General features: G+C 39.7%; 1 pseudogene; it reads right to left on the reverse strand.

Annotated features, from left to right (window-relative positions):
- Positions 1 to 479: 479 nt before the first annotated feature.
- LOC110603292 lies at positions 480 to 14774 on the reverse strand (annotated as a pseudogene).
- Between the last annotated feature and the right edge of the window lie 1551 nt (positions 14775 to 16325).

Consider the following 16325-nt stretch of genomic DNA (forward strand, 5'->3'; position numbering starts at 1 on the left):
GCACTTATTGTACCCCCCATTGAACCATAACATCATCTTACTTTTACTCTTTGGTTCTACAAATATACCTATACCATATTTGATTCTATAAATTTTAATTTAATAAAGAACGTAAAATATATTTAAAAAAATTAATATATATTTTAACATTTTAATAATTATATAAACTATGCAAATTCTATTTATTTAATTTATAATATCTGTAATAAATTAGACATTATTATAAACATATATAAAATAAATTAATTTATATGTATATACATAAGGAAACCCATGCATAAACTCTATTACTATTTATTTACGAGTAATCAATGACAAATTAATTCCTAAATCTAGACTATTGCCTACAAAACTAATCTATAAGGAGATTACTGACATGCTCACGTCTTATAAAATTGCTATCATCATCGTCATCATCAAAAGAATCACAACTCACTAGCGATGCTGTTGGTTAATTCAAGTCTTTATGACCAAAAAAAGGGCGGATTTTGATTTCCTGAGGCTCGTAAAATCCAACAGAGCATCTTCCCTTAGCAAGTAGCCTGCACTGCAAGCCTGTTTGTGCTGCCGCAGCTGCTTGATCCAAAACTTCCTTGTGAGACATTCAAAGAACAACTCATTTTTCCAACACAAGCCTGCAAATCCAAACATCATAACTTTACTAATACAACTAGTTAAAGAAAACGCAAGGCCTTGGCAGGTTTCGCTCACTACCTTCTGCGCTGCAGATAAGGAATCAGCAGAATCACAAGGACCTTTCTGATACGACCCGCAAGATCCAGTGGGGTTTCCAAAGCTTGCAAACTGAATTGCCGATATTTTCTGCCCTCCTTGGCATGACAATTCCAATGAATTCCCGTCGTATGCATTGCCACAGGCAGTCCCCACGGTGACCGTTTGGATCCCAACTTGTGAAGGGTTCCCACCAAATTCTTCGAACAAAACCAATGTGTTGTTCTTGTTCAGTAATGATCTTGGAATATGGTACCTGAACGTAGAAACGATGTGTTATATTGGATAAGATTCCTGCTGCAACAATCTCGTGATCCAATTACCATCTTTGAGTTGGATTTCCACAATTTTGCACGCATTTCTTTGCAGCATATGCTCCACGGTAATCACAAGTGTCGCTGCATTTGGCGTTAGCAGCTAGATAAGATGGCCAGAAACGACCGAGACTGTTCCCATTCACCCAGGCCATGCCTTGCAAGTCCACCACTACAGGGTCTGTTCCTGGAGGAGTCTGGAAGCTGGTCTACAACGTATTCAAATCCTTCAGTGTGACAAGTTTCCATCTAGTTTGATAGAATTCTCTAACTTGCTGTTCGAGAGATCATTAAAGTTTCCGAAAATACCTTGTACCATGTAAATGGTTGCCCACTTGGGAGATTATTTGACGGCCACTTGGTAGCTGAAACATCACCATGGTGAAATTTGTGGGCTTCACTATTCAATCCAACCCTTCTTCCAGAAATGAAGTCAAATGGACAACTAGTTATTTTAAGCTTATATGCTATGCTGAAACAATGTTTCCAAAATTTTTCCAATTTTCCAAGAATTTTTACCTTGTAAGACCAACTGTTTGATGACAAATTCATAACGTCACTTCCACTTCCGAGCAACTTAACAGGACCATTGATCCCAGTTGGTTGCAAATCAAAAAATGAACCATAGTTCTGCCCAGATAAAAACACTATTACTTGGAAAAAGAAACATATGGCCCATATTCTTAGAAAGTTAGCTTTGCTTCTATGTTCTAAAATCTTCCTTTGCTTTTTTCCTGTCTAATGATTAGGCAAATATTAAAATGAAAAGAAAAAAACTCGCCTTTAATCCAACAGTGGCACTGAGTAAAGAGATAATGTTACTCCCAGAATTGAATGTGGCAGCTTTATTGAACAGAAAATTGTAATGCCCTCCAGTGCCCCACTTGGAACCTGTCATTCAATTAGAATACTAATCAGAGGACAGTAATCTCAGAATGCATGAAATCACACTCGCTACAGAAGGAAATCGATCCTGGAAAATTGAGTATACCAATTAGCTTTCCATTCACAAATGCGTGGAGTACATGGCCTGATGTATTCACACTCAGATTTGCATTATTCCAGGACGTTCCATTTAGATTAACACTGAATTATCACCATTGATGAAGAAAACCAATTCCATTAGCTTCAAAAACAAGATGTCTTATATAAAATTTCATTTGTTAGTATAAACTTACGTAGTCATGTACCATAAGTAGTCACTAGCATCAAAAGTAGTTTCCTTCTGTTCAAGAAGCCTTGTCGTTTTGAACGTACCCTTTCCTTTAAGGGTATCATCCATGGGCTCTGCTGCCCATGACCAAGACAATGGATTTTTTGTACCATTACCACTGCTTGGTTTCTTTATCATTAGAGAGGTTTGTGTATTAACCTGTAAAGGATGCATTAGCATCTCAGAATTCATCTAATGATAGAGTTTAATTGATTTAACTTTTTTACTTTTACCTTTGCAGTGTTGAAAATCTATTTGCTGCAGTTTTGAAGAATGCTTACAGACCAAGCAGGAACAAAGTACTGGCCATCTTGTTTCAAGTCAATGTTTGCAGTCAGAATCTTTCGCCATTATCAAACTGAAATACTTTTTGAATCTTTTAACTTACATTAACATTGTTGGGGAACTGTGTGACTGAAGAATTACCACTAGTGAGAATTTTCTCCCCTGATTTAATTGCTGCATGGAGTTGCTTCAGATGTCCCCACTTGGGCTGGTTCAAATTCCCTGAAAGTTTCAGGATTCCATGAACAACAAACCAGGATGGAAATTACAGCAGAAACTTTGGATTTCAATTCTTGTATTACCATATTCATCAAGTGGGGCATCATAATCATACGAGGTTGTTATATAAGGACCTCCAGATGTGCGTCCAAAGTTAGTTCCTCCATGATACTATATTGAAGGGAAGCAAGAACATTACTTTTACACAAAAAACCAAGAAAAGACAAAGTCATCAGAGATGTATGGATTAACCATGTAATAATTTTGGAAAGACCCCATTGTACTGGAAAAAGCGAGCAACTGCAAATGCTGCATCTTCAGCAGTTCTACGAGGGTCTTGAGCACCCCAACTTTTGAACCTGAATTTCAAGCCCATTTCATTGCTTAGCTTATAAACTCTATGGAGGTATTGATATGAAAATAACATGAAGACAATAACACATACCATCCAATCCAGTTCTCAGTCCACATTTTGGGGCTGCTTGGATTGTTTGGAGTGAACTGGTCGCAGTAGTAACCATTGCATGTGTTGATCTGCAACAGAAAAAATTTGAGTTACTGATAGCATGTACGTAGGGGAAAAAAAAACCAGACATGGCGAATGAAATAGCAACAAATTACAATGGGTTTTGGAGCGTTGTTCTGCTGACACATAACCCAGGGGATTCCAACGTTAAGAGATTCAGCCATTTGTGCTCACCATTGAATGTAGGATTTCCCTGCTGCTTTATATGGTGCCATAATATTTCCATATTCGTTCTCTATCTGTTACACAAGGATACAAAATTCCAAGAAATTTATAAAATGAATGAGAAAAGAAAGAAAGAAAGAAAGAAAATGAAAGACTGGAAACCTGAGCAAATATGATAGGTCCCCCTTGTGATGCAAAGAGATTGGCAGCTTTGCACAGGTTCACAATCTTTGCAGTGAAAGTTTGCATCTCTTTCCGCATGTGATAAAAATTAAGAGTTTGAAATATATTTTACGACAATCTCTTGATATAATAAAAAGAGAGACGATACCAAAGTAAAGGAACCTTGTAAACAAGATTGTCTGTCCTTAATGCAATCCCTTTCATATTGTGTAGCCAGACAGGAAAACCTCTGACATCAGAAAAATTAAGCAGGAGCGATTTTTAGGACTCAATATTTCATGATTGTACGTAATTAATAATTACATTATTATTATTTGATTACTTTTGTTTAGTTGCCAAAAAAAATATTATGTTAATTTACCCACAATTCCATTCAGCACAAGCATATGGTCCAATTCGTAGAAAGCCATACATTCCAGCTTCTCCTTCTTGTACCAGATTGAAGAACTTCACCACGTCCAGGTTGCCAGAGAAATCGTACTAAGCCATACAAATATACTTTTTTAAAAAAAATTGTAAAAATGCTTTAGATAATTAATTTTCATGAACCCTTTAACTTGATGCTAGTCAGCCAAATTCTTTATATAGAGAGGTTTAAAACAAATATTAAAAAATTTCAAAATCTTCAAAACTAGGTTTATCAGTCGAGTGATACGTCAAGTGCTCGTAGGAGTGTATTGCTGAAAAGCAATAGAAACCTGTTTTCGGCGAGGCTCATGGAGATTCCAGAAGACGTATGTTTCAATAACATCAAGTCCACCATCTTTGGCCTTTTCTATTAAATCAGGCCACATCTGTGAACCACACAAACACATTTCATTGGTTAATCACCCAAATTACAAATCCACACCCTTTGATTCATCAATAATTACTGATTAATACGTAAAAGAAATTATAGAAAAATTATGCTTAAATACTAAAAATTGATATTATGATATCTACAAAGACATTCTTCATCTTTTATTTATTTATTTTTTATCTGATATTTAACGGCCTCTTGTTATAGTCACACTTGTTTTTGTTACTCAAATTCGAGTCTGTATGTATGGACGTGTCAGAGTCTCTCTCCACACTAGATAACCATTTAATTTTTTCGGCGCGCATATGGGCAGGGCTGCGAATTGATTGGACCAATTATTTTCCTTACATCATATCACCGGGCTGAATCACTTTCTATTGGATCTAGGCTCATGGTTGGGACTTATCCCGCATGTCTGAATTAAGACTTAAAATGTTGGATTAGTCAGCTGAATGAGAGCTTGATGAGTTTTAAGCCAATACTCTTCTTTTAATTTCAGTCTCATTCAGAATGGAAAAAGCACGATAGTTATAAAAAATAATGTGAAAAAAATATAGAAAAAAAGTTTAAATTAACCTCTGAAATTTTCAATAAAGTCAAAATAAATCCTATTCAATTTTTTTTCATAAATAAAAATCTCAAAATTTATTTCAGTCTAAATAAATTATGATTTAATAAAATATTATTTTAATAATATTTTTTATAATTTTAAATATCAAATTTATTTACTATTTTTAATAAAAATATTATTTTTGATGCATGCGACTACATTGGGTTGCTTACCTCATGTTTTGTCTTAAGTAGCTTGTTTTATTCAGTTTTTTTTTTCTAAAAAAATAATTAATTATGTAAAAAATAGTAATTTAGTTATTTATAATGATAAATATTTCTAACGAATTAAGTACAAAAAATTCATTGATGAATAGGATTAAATTTTATTATTTTCATAATTGGAGACTGCTGTCAATCATTTTCATTAAAATAATGTCATTATCATTGAAGATATCATTATAGATTTATTTTGTTAATTTAATCAATCTCTTGTTTTCATCTAAGTGGAAGGACGAAAATAAATACATAGAATATTAGAGAAGAATTTGTCAAATATTTCTCAACTAAATTAAATTAACACTTACCTGCTTTGTCTTCTTTTGCTCTATGACAATTAAAAACCAATTTAGCAATTTTTAATTAGGGATTATAAAAAAAATATATAATTAAACTAAAGCTTATAACATGTTTTTTCTTTAATAATAGGATTTTGTGAGATGTAATGTGTGTGGATACAGGCATTTTGCAGGCAAAATGAATAAGATCAAGCCATTCTGAGGGATTCTCCATGGAGATGTATTGCTGCTTATACAGGGTTTAAAGATGGCATTTTGTTCCGAACCGAAATAAATTAAATTTTTAAAAAAGACTGATGGAAGAATAAAATTGAATTTATTTAGTTATTTAATTATTATTTTAATTTTTTATTAAAATTTAAATTTTTCGTATATATATTTTTTAAAGTTTAATGGTATTATGATTTTAATGTACAGTTTCTATAAAATTTTATATATTTAAAATATAATTTAAAAATGTTATACAAGTATTAATTGTTTTTAAATATAAATAATTAAAACATTAAAATATATAAACTAAATAAATTTAGTATTATTTTGAATAATTTAAATTGAAATAAACTTAATATTAATTAACTAATTAAACACGTACAAATTTATATATTAATTTACAGTCTAATGAAAAGAACCAATCATGCTGTGCAACATATGCACCTGTCAATGGGACCCACCTTACTTTTGTTTTGTTTGGCTTGTGATTATTAGTTTTGTAACCTACAACATAGAGCAACATTCCCTTTTGTTCTTTTATCACTCAAAATTCCTTAAATGCCCCTAAATAATTGCCTTATCTTTATCTATCCTAATTATGATATGCCCCTTTTCCTGTACTAATAATTTCTCTCTCTTCTATTTGGTTTTGTTTATTAATAAATACCTAACGAAGATCATAATTTTTTTTTAAATAATAATTAAAAAAAAGTCTCGTATCTATACGTATTTTTCAGGAGATTTGGTTGCATAATTAAAAAATAAAAAATCAAATCATGATTTTTGCATCCAATCTTATATTTTATTAGCCGAAAAAAAGAATCTGCTTTTTCCAGGAAGATTATTTCCTCAAAAAGAATATTCTTCTAAATAGAAGGGAGATAAAAAAATAAAATTTATTAATAAATTTATATATACGTTTTAACAAAAATTTTAAAGTGAATGTTTTAAATATTAAAAAATATAAAAATATTTTATTTTTTTTTAAATAAATGGAAACGAAAAGGTTATAATTTTGTATAATACAGTAGTAGTTTTTATAAATAGAAAGTTATAATTATGTTTAAGTTAAGAATAAATAAATTTGATGTATAACGGCATGTGGTGATGGGCCCTGAATTTAATGGGGCTCACTCACTCAGCTGCTTGCTGGTCTCGGTAATAATTGCTGACTCCACTACGCACAAGATTTTGCCACGTATCCTTAACCTAGACGGTGGTAATCACTCTTGGAATCTTGATATGCTCATTGGTGGGCCACATCCCAATAAGAGATTACAATCATCAGATGTGGACGTGTTATAAAATGGACCCACTTGATAAGTGACACGATGAATTTTATGATTATTTAAAAAAAAAACTTAGAAATATTTAGGTTTAGCATTATATTAATTAATTTTTTAATTTTAAATTATTAAATAATTTTTATAATTTTAAAAAAATTATTCATAAATACAAATATAGAAAGATAATATTTATTGGTGTATTTCACGATAAAGATTATAATCTATTTATATATCAGAGACAATATTTAAATATAAAAAAATTAAATTTATAATTATAGAATTTTAAAAATTAAGTAACTGATTCATCCGTTAATATTTACTTTTCTATATTAACATATTTATTTCTTATAACTTATAACACTCCTCCTGAAATTGGAGTATAAATATTAATTATATCAAACTTGTTACATATATAATCTCTCGAGTTAATTTTTTGATTATCACATCACAATTTAGTAGATACCGAATTTGTGAACCCAATTTCTTTCAATAGTTAACATACCTACAAGATTTCACAAACGGCTTGTATCATAACTCGACATTCAAGTTTAACACTAGAACGGGAGACCACATTTTCTCAGCTCGGTAAAATACTTTATACACATCATAAATATAGAAAATACCAGAATATAGAAATTTCAAATACAGCATTAATTCTTTTACAAATTCACAATGATTAGTAGACTAATCACCTCATTATGAATAGAATTTCAAATTTGCAGAAATAAACGAGCATCATTCCTCATCCAATCTCTACGAGTTTATCAGTTGGAGAATCCTTGGTAAGATCATCCATTTCAATGTTTCGTAAATAAATACGGATAGACTTACTCCAATAAAAAAAATTAGATATATTTAATTTATGTTCCGTGATTTTAGTCATCACAATAATCGCATCAGTTACGATGGTTTTAATTTTAGTCATGAGAACAACCAATCCAAAACAATCAAAATAAACAAATGATCAGACGTTAACAGTACCTGATGAACAGTACTCGTGAACAGTACCTGGTGAACAGTACCCATGAACAATACTCGATGAACAGTTCCCGTAAACATTGCCCGATGAACAGACCCCTAAATCTCCAAATATTACCTTTTATGGTAACCCAAATGAATAGAGCCCCAAATCTCTAAATGTTACCTTTTATTAGTAATTCAAATGAACAAAATTTTAAATCTCTAAATGTTACTCTTTATGGGTAATCCAAATAAATAATGATGACCGCTGGATTTCTTCACCCCGGTCCGGGGCCTCGGCCACAACCTAAAGCCCACAAAGTAAAGGCCCACCTACTTGGTACTCAAAGCAGGCCCGGCTCATCCAACCTTCAAGGCCAGGCTCAACCAAGCTTCCTCACTTAGATCGACCCAGTCCGCGATCGCAGGCCCTTTCCTCTCTGGCCCAACTCTCAGCCCAACCCAGGATCCAGAATGATACTCACCAGACAGCCTGGCAGATCCGCTCGAACGTACGCACAAGGAGAATCAGAGGCCGTTACGCATGGGGTAGGCGCCTGATACCCTCCTACGCCCGAATCTGTATGGCAGAGACGCGTGGCCCAATCCTGGAGAGGCCTTTACACGTCACCAGCAAGCAAGATGAAATGGATAAAAGGGGAGTCTCCTCCTCAGAAAGTTTAAGTCTTATCTCTCAATACAAAAACCCTTGTAAAATCCTACTCTATTGGATCTCAGATCATCAATTGGCGCCGTCTGTGGGAAACGACAGAGATCTTTTCATCACCGGAGTTTTCACTCTTAAAGAAACCCACTGAGATCCATGATGGCTAATCACCAAGAAAGTAACCTTAACGTCCCAAATGACCTAAGCTCTGCCCAAGAGGGGCAATAATTCTCCTTTTCTAGTCCTACGACATTAAACAACCAAACACCTGTTCCTCTTAATCACTCGCCAAGTTTGGCAGGGAATACTCCCGCTGTCACCTTGTCTAACCAAGATCTTCAAAACATGGCTTTCCAGTTACAGAATACAGCCCACTGGTTGGGGCAGATAATGCAACAGAGAGGCCTCAACACCCCAGCAAATACACTCCCGGTTGTAGAGGAACCTTATACCAATGACCCCCGACCTGCAACTGACCGTCTTCAAACCAGCAGCTGCGATACTGAAGAAAGAGGAAGAAGAGCCGGCGAAGAGGAAGGACCGGAGGCCCGAATCCATGGGAGGAGGGCGAGAGAGATGATAGAAAATGAGGAGGTGGATAACTATTCCGCCGAAATAACCGGGTGGACGGGAACTGAAGCAGAGGAGGAGGAGTACCACCTGGAGAAAAAACTCAGCCCAGAAGATGAGAAGGTAGACCAAAAGTTGAAGAAACTGAGAGAACAGCTCCTCGCCGAGCTAGGTAAGAAAGACCAAAGCCAAACCTCTTTGCCTACTTCTTTCCGTTTCTCCAAGTGGGTGCAGCAAGAGACTGTCCCTAAGAAGTTTATGATGCCATCAATGGCGGCTTATGATGGAACTGGTAACCCGAGGGAGCACGTCATGAACTATAAGACCTTCATGGAGTTGCAAACTCTATCTGATGCCTTAATGTGTAAAGTATTCCCAACGACGCTCTCGGGACCAGCGCGGGCGTGGTTCAATAGCCTTGAGGCCGGAAGTATCAGGAGTTTCGGAGACCTAGCCATTCGCTTCATCAGTCGATTCATAGCCGGGGTGCCAGCGGAGAGGAAGACGAGCTATTTGGAGACAGTAAGGCAGAGAGAGGGTGAATCACTCAGAGAGTATGTCGCTCGTTTCAATACGGAGGCCCTGCAGATTCCCGATGAAGTGTACATACAATAGGTCCATACACCTGCTTTTAATAAAACTAACACGATATTGCAGGTAGAACAAAACCCAACTTGGATGACCCCATACCTGAGATACTTGGAAAAGGGCGAGCTCCCCGAAGATAAAGATGAAGCCAGAAAGATAGCAGCTCGTGCCGCTAACTACCAAGCAATAAGGGGGACCTTATACAGAAAAGGAAAATCCAGTCCATGGCTCCGATGTGTGATCCCGGAAGAGGCTACAAAGGTAATGGAAGAGATACATAGAGGCCTATGTGGAGCCCACGAGGGAGCAGGAACATTAGCCAACAAAGTATTCAGGCAAGGATACTATTGGCCCACTGTTAAAAAAGAAGCAGAAGAGTTTGTCCGGAAGTGCGACGTATGTCAGAGATTTGCTAATGCCATCAGAACCCCTGCCACTCCTCAAGCAAGCATATCCAGTCCATGGCCTTTCTCACAATGGGGAATCGATATCCTGGGACCGTTCCCCAAGACTACGGGGCAAAGGAAATTCGTAGTGGTGGCTGTAGAATACTTTTCAAAATGGCCAGAGGCAGAAGCAATAGCCACAATCACAGCTCGCAAGATGATAGATTTCGTGTGGGGGCATATCATCTGTAGATTCGGCATACCTAGAGTGCTTATCTCAGATAATGGCAGACAATTTGACTGCAGTACCTTCAGAGCCTTCACGACGAACATGGGCATATGGCACAAATTCTCCTCTGTGGGCCATCCTCAAACTAATGGCCAAACAGAAGTCACTAACAGAGCTATCCTCCAAGGGTTAAAGAAATGGCTAGATGGCGCAAAGGAGAATTGGGCTGAAGAACTCAACAGTATCCTGTGGGCACTCCGAACCACTCCCAGAGCACCCACTAAAGAAACACCCTTTGCACTTGCTTATGGCACAGAGGCCGTAGTCCCAGTTGAGTTGCAGATTCCCACTCACCGAGTCCAATTCGTTAGTGAGAACACTAATGGGGGCAAGTTAAGAAGCAACCTAGATGCTCTTGAAGAAGTTAGGGAAGAAGCCCAAATCCGAACTGCTGCTTATCAACAACGGGCAACACGATATTACAACCAAAAGGTTAGAGAGAGAAGCTTGAAAGTGGGAGACCTAGCCTTAAGAAACCTAGAAGCTACAGGGAAAAGAGGGGCCGCAGGCAAGTTAGCACCGACCTGGGAGGGTCCATTCAGGGTGACAAAAGTGGTCAAGCCAGGGGTATACCGGATCGAAGATATGCAAGGAAACCCTGAGCACCACGCTTGGAACATCCAGCACTTAAAGAGGTATTTCCCTTAATATATTTGTAAAGAAAAACATTGTATTCTGACACACATGAGTGAATAAAATTGTTTATACAATGTGATTATCTTTGTGAATAATACTCCTCCGTGAAAAAGAACGAACAGGGCTCAGAGAGACCCCTTGAAAAACAAGACCTCAGTTAGACACAAAACCATTTGAGATGACGAAGCGACAGTAAGGCCAATGTGCCTGAATATTGCGCAAAACCTCAAGGAGGTACAAAAACGATCAGGATCCCGTAAGATCTCTTGAAGCAAAAAGCAGCCGGCGGGGCCCCGAGGTCACCCCGGAACAAAAACGACCAGGATCCCGTAAGATCTCCTGAAGCAAAAAGCAGCCGGCGGGGCCCCGAGGTCACCCCGGAACAAAAACGACCAGGATCCCGTAAGATCTCCTAAAGCAAAAAGCAGCCGGCGGGGCCCCGAGGTCACCCCGGAACAAAAACGACCAGGATCCTGTAAGATCTCCTAAAGTAAAAACCAACCGGCGGGGCCCCGAGGTTACTCCGGAACAAAAACGACCAGGATCCCGTAAGATCTCCTGAAGCAAAAAGCAGCCGGCGGGGCCCCAAGGTCACCCCGGAACAAAAATGGCCGGTGAGGACCTTAAAGGACCTCCCGGAGCATGAAGACCGGGATCCCCTGAGAACTCCCGGGTAACCAAACAAGGCCAGGACCCCCTAAGAACTCCCGGAAAAACAAAACAAGAACGGTCGGTGAAGGTCCCAAAAACCTCCCGAAGTGAAAATTTCTCATATCATATGCAGGGACAACTTATAAAAATACTGTTCCAACCTCACAAAAAAGAAGGGCTCAAGGCTATCAAGGAAAAATCAGATTCCGACCTCCCGAAGAGGTTCCGACCTCCTGAAGAGGTTCGGGGCATAACAACTAAAAAACGCCGACCTCGAAATGACTGCTAATACTTAAAGCCTGGGTAAGAAGAAAAGGCCAAGCTCCCAGTTCGGATAGTCCTGTACCCTAACGCTCGAAGTATAAAGGCCGAGCGAAAAGCCGAGCTCCCTCTATAAAAAGGCTCATAAACAAAGAAACCAGCAGGAAGATAAATGAAGGTAAAAAGGCTATACTCAAAGCCCAAATCAGTTTGTCTAGAACAGACATCCGAAGTCACAACCAAAAAGAAAGGGTTAAAAACAGAAAAACAGACATCTTAGTCGCTATTCAAAGATATGAGACTTGATCTCTCAGACAATTAGCTAAGAACTGAGCTCACAACTTAAGACTGATTCAGTGGGGAAAAAGCTTATGAATGAGAATACGTAGTATAAATATTACAAGTATGAAAAGCAGAGATAAATATGAAGAACAAGAATAGTTCAAGGAAAAAGGAATCAAAGTTTCATTAAAATAGCTGTTACAATCTATTTTTCGGACGAAGTGGAAGGAAAAATAGTCCTCAAAGGACTCACATCTGTGAGAACATCCTCGCCTACACTATCTTTATTTACAACTACATCTGGAGGAAGCACGGCCTCCTTTGGATCAGGCCTCTCAACATTAACAACAGGGGCAATCTGTGACCCTAGGTGGGGGTCCTCCTTCTCAGAATTGGGGCCATCTCCCTCTGACCCAAGAACTTCCTCGTCCTCCCCCTCCGGCTCGGATTCTTCTGAAGAAGACACAGATGGCCGGCCAGCGACGCGAATCCCCTCTGGGCATAGGGAAATCATCTTCCCCATATAACACCGGCTCGCCATCCGAGTCCACTTCGGGCTTACGAAGCTTTTTCAAAGGAATATCAGGAGCGCGTCTAGCTTCCCTTAAACCACGATTGTAACCGGTTACGTACATACGGAAGGCTTTCTTAAAAATAGCCGACCCCATCTCAGCGGAAGCTTTATATTCATCAAGATGTGCTTCACAAGCCTCAGCTACAAACGCCTTCAATTCAGAAGAATCCTTGTAGTCCTGAAGGTGAACCTCACAGGCCTGCTCGATCTTCCTCTTCAGTTCATCAGACTCCTGGTACTCCGCTATACATTGCTCACGCTCTAGCTGAGCCCTGTCTTCAACATGTTTTACTACCTTGAGCAGGGCTGAATACTTACGTTCCAAGGTCCTGACTTCATGGTTGAGCTGTTGGTGGCGAAGGTTGAACTCTTCAGCTGACGAAGCCAGGTCCCTGATACGATCAGAGCTCGTACTCAACTCCCGCTCAAGGACCTCCACCCGAGCTAGGGCCCCTTCCTTCTGAGCTTTCACCTCCTTCAGGTGAACCTGCAGTCCTTCAGAATCAGCCTTTAAGGCCTCATATTGACGCTGGACCTCAGTTCTCTGGCTCACAGCCTCATCTCTCTCTCGAAGGGCCCCCGTCATAGAGGACAGCTGCTTTAAAACTTCTGCACAATGAGCCTCCACGGCAGCTGCTCTCTCATCAGACTCCTTGAGAACCTTGCGAGTATGAGACAGCTCTGCTTCTAAAGACTTGGTGTGCTCTGCTGTCTCAGCCGCCTTCTCCTCAGCCTTTTCAATGACCTCCAGCGCAGAGTGCAACTCTACCTGGAGGGACTGGGTATGCTCCCGAGCTGCTGCAAGGTTACCCCTGGCGTCACTAGTTGCAGACAAATTTTCATCTAGACGTGCCTCTTCAATCCGACGGTCTACAGACTCCCGAAAGGAGCGATCACGAACATCCACCTCCATAAAGAGGCCCGTCACCTAGTACGGAATAACAATCATCAAGAAAAAGAAATAAAGCAAACTAAAATAGAAGTGGAAAAGTAATTTACCATCAGAAGCATCTCCCTAATCGTCGATCCGAGCTCCTCATGAGAGCGAGACCGAAAGGACGCTTGTTCCTTGGTATAACTGGCTAAGAGACCAGTCAGGGCAAGAAGACGCGGATCTGAGGCCTCGGAAATTCCGCCGAACATTCGCTCTCTAAGAAGTTCGGCAACAGCACTGGCCGGAGATTCAGAGGTAATGTCCAACGCGTTTAGAGCGTTGTCAGAAGAAGACAACAAAGGCACAGCAGAAACACCTTTCTCCTTCCCAATGGGAGGAAGAGCTGGAGAAGATCCTGTGGCGGCCCTGGATTTCTTCCGAACAGGAGATGGGGAAGATGTTCCAGAAGGGGCTGGGCGCTTATCCCCGGTCTTTAGTGGAATGCCTTCAGATCCCTCAGGCCCAGTCCCCACAGAGGCATGGGCATCTTGGGTAGGAACATCTGGGATTTGGTCCTCTATGAGGATGATCTCCATCCCTGTCCCAGAGGCCTCCTTGTCTTCAGTAACGGGGGACTTAGATTTTCCCCCTGACACCCCTTCAGGAGAATGGACAAGACCCGACTCCACTTGTTCAACGACTTGGGTCTGCTCCACAATGGCTAGGGAGGTTTCCCTCGCGCCCTCCGAGGAAGCTGGAGTAGATTTAGACCCTTCAGCGGGCTTAAGAGTTGAGCTCGATCCACCACGGCTAGATGGCCGACATGATTTGGTGCCGTGAGAGCTTGGTTTAGAAGCTCGAGAAGAAGCTTTGGCAGGAGGTTGGCTAACCTTTTTGGAGGAAACAGCTTGAACCACCTCCGCAGCAGCCTCAGACACCGAACGCCCAGCCGAAAAAGCGTCGAAAACTGCGTGCATATTATCCCGAGACAGGACAAAGTTCTTGGGGAACTTGATTTCATCCATTTTAACCTCAGAAGCTGCAAAAAACACGAAATTATAAAGAGTCAGCATACTTTCTGATATCATGAGCAAAGAAGAAACAGAATCGCTAGACAAAGCAATATACCCGTGTCCCGGATATCCCTAAGATTGGACACGAACATACACTTCTCGACGTCATACTTCCTTTCAACGGAAGTCAGTCGAAGCAACCCCACCTGCTCAATAAGGCTCAATTGGGGCAGCTCGTTGCAACCCGGATGGACCTCCTCCCAACTTAGATCCACCTCCCACGATCGGGCGGACTCTAATTTCAGCTCCGCCACAAGGAAATTCTCTACCCATCCCTTTATGGAATCCTTGTAGCCCGTGAAAAGAGACAACCCACTACGGGGGGAAAAGTAATAAAAATTCTGAACCGCCCTAACCAGACGGAAAAAAGTGACAAACAGACACGTTGTGGGGGTAAAACCCCAACTCAGGCAGATAGACTCAAAACAGGACAGAAACAAAATAGAATTTGGGGATAACATCCGAGGGGTTACCCCGAAGTACTCGAAAACCTCAATAAAGAAAGGGGTAAAAGGAAACGGTAGACCGAAATCCCTCTGTTTGAGAAAGAACACTATACAGCGACCCCTTTGGGGATCCATCAAACCAGGAGGAGGAGGGTTAGGAAGGACTATCCTTTCGTTTTGAAAAGGCGCTCGAATAAGATACAGAGGAGTATCTAAGAGCCTTTGGGAAATGTGCTTAGTTATGTTGGAAGAAGTAATATGCGACCTAAGATTAAATACATCGGGGAGCTTTGGACCTTCCATGGAAGAACAAAAAAGCGTACCTGAAAATGCAATAGGGTGAAAAAAGTAGAAGGAGTTGCAGGACAACAGAAAGCAGAAGAGAGCTAGTTTCTTCAGAAGACAGAACGAAGTCGAAATGAAAGGCAATAATGAGACGGAACGTTGATCTGAATAGTTTTGTCTTGGAACGGTGCGATCATTAATTACTCTCGAAGTTTCCCCTCTCAACGGTTAGATAATAACCGGCAAGAAGGTAAAGGGGCAAAAAGATGATCGCTGGGCTTATCCACATCCATCAAGAGCCAGGTCCACGATGACAGCCCATCATTCAAAAGCCCATTCGCCGTTTACATAATACAAGCCCAACTCGTCCGAACCTTAAAGACAGGGCTCTACCCGGATTTCCCAGTTAGTGCAACTTAACTTACAAAAATTTACCACTTCACCACCCCTATGGTAAATACCGAGGAAATAAAGGGGCAAGTCATGAAAAGGCTAAAAAATACAAGCAGATAGGAGCATGATAAAGGTCAGACCTGCTCACCACTTAAAAAGTTATAAGATTTGACTTATCGTTATTAAACAAAGGCTACGAGATCGGAAAGAAGCGATGAGGGCACTTCGGAATTATACAGAGCTGAGGGCTCAGAGTCCAACTCATGAATAAAAGACAAAGCTCACAGGTCGATTAGTCCAACCCGGGAAACATAACTTGAGAGCTCAGTTG

Source organism: Manihot esculenta, chromosome 16 (assembly GCF_001659605.2).
Source record: "Manihot esculenta cultivar AM560-2 chromosome 16, M.esculenta_v8, whole genome shotgun sequence".
NCBI lineage: Eukaryota > Viridiplantae > Streptophyta > Magnoliopsida > Malpighiales > Euphorbiaceae > Manihot > Manihot esculenta.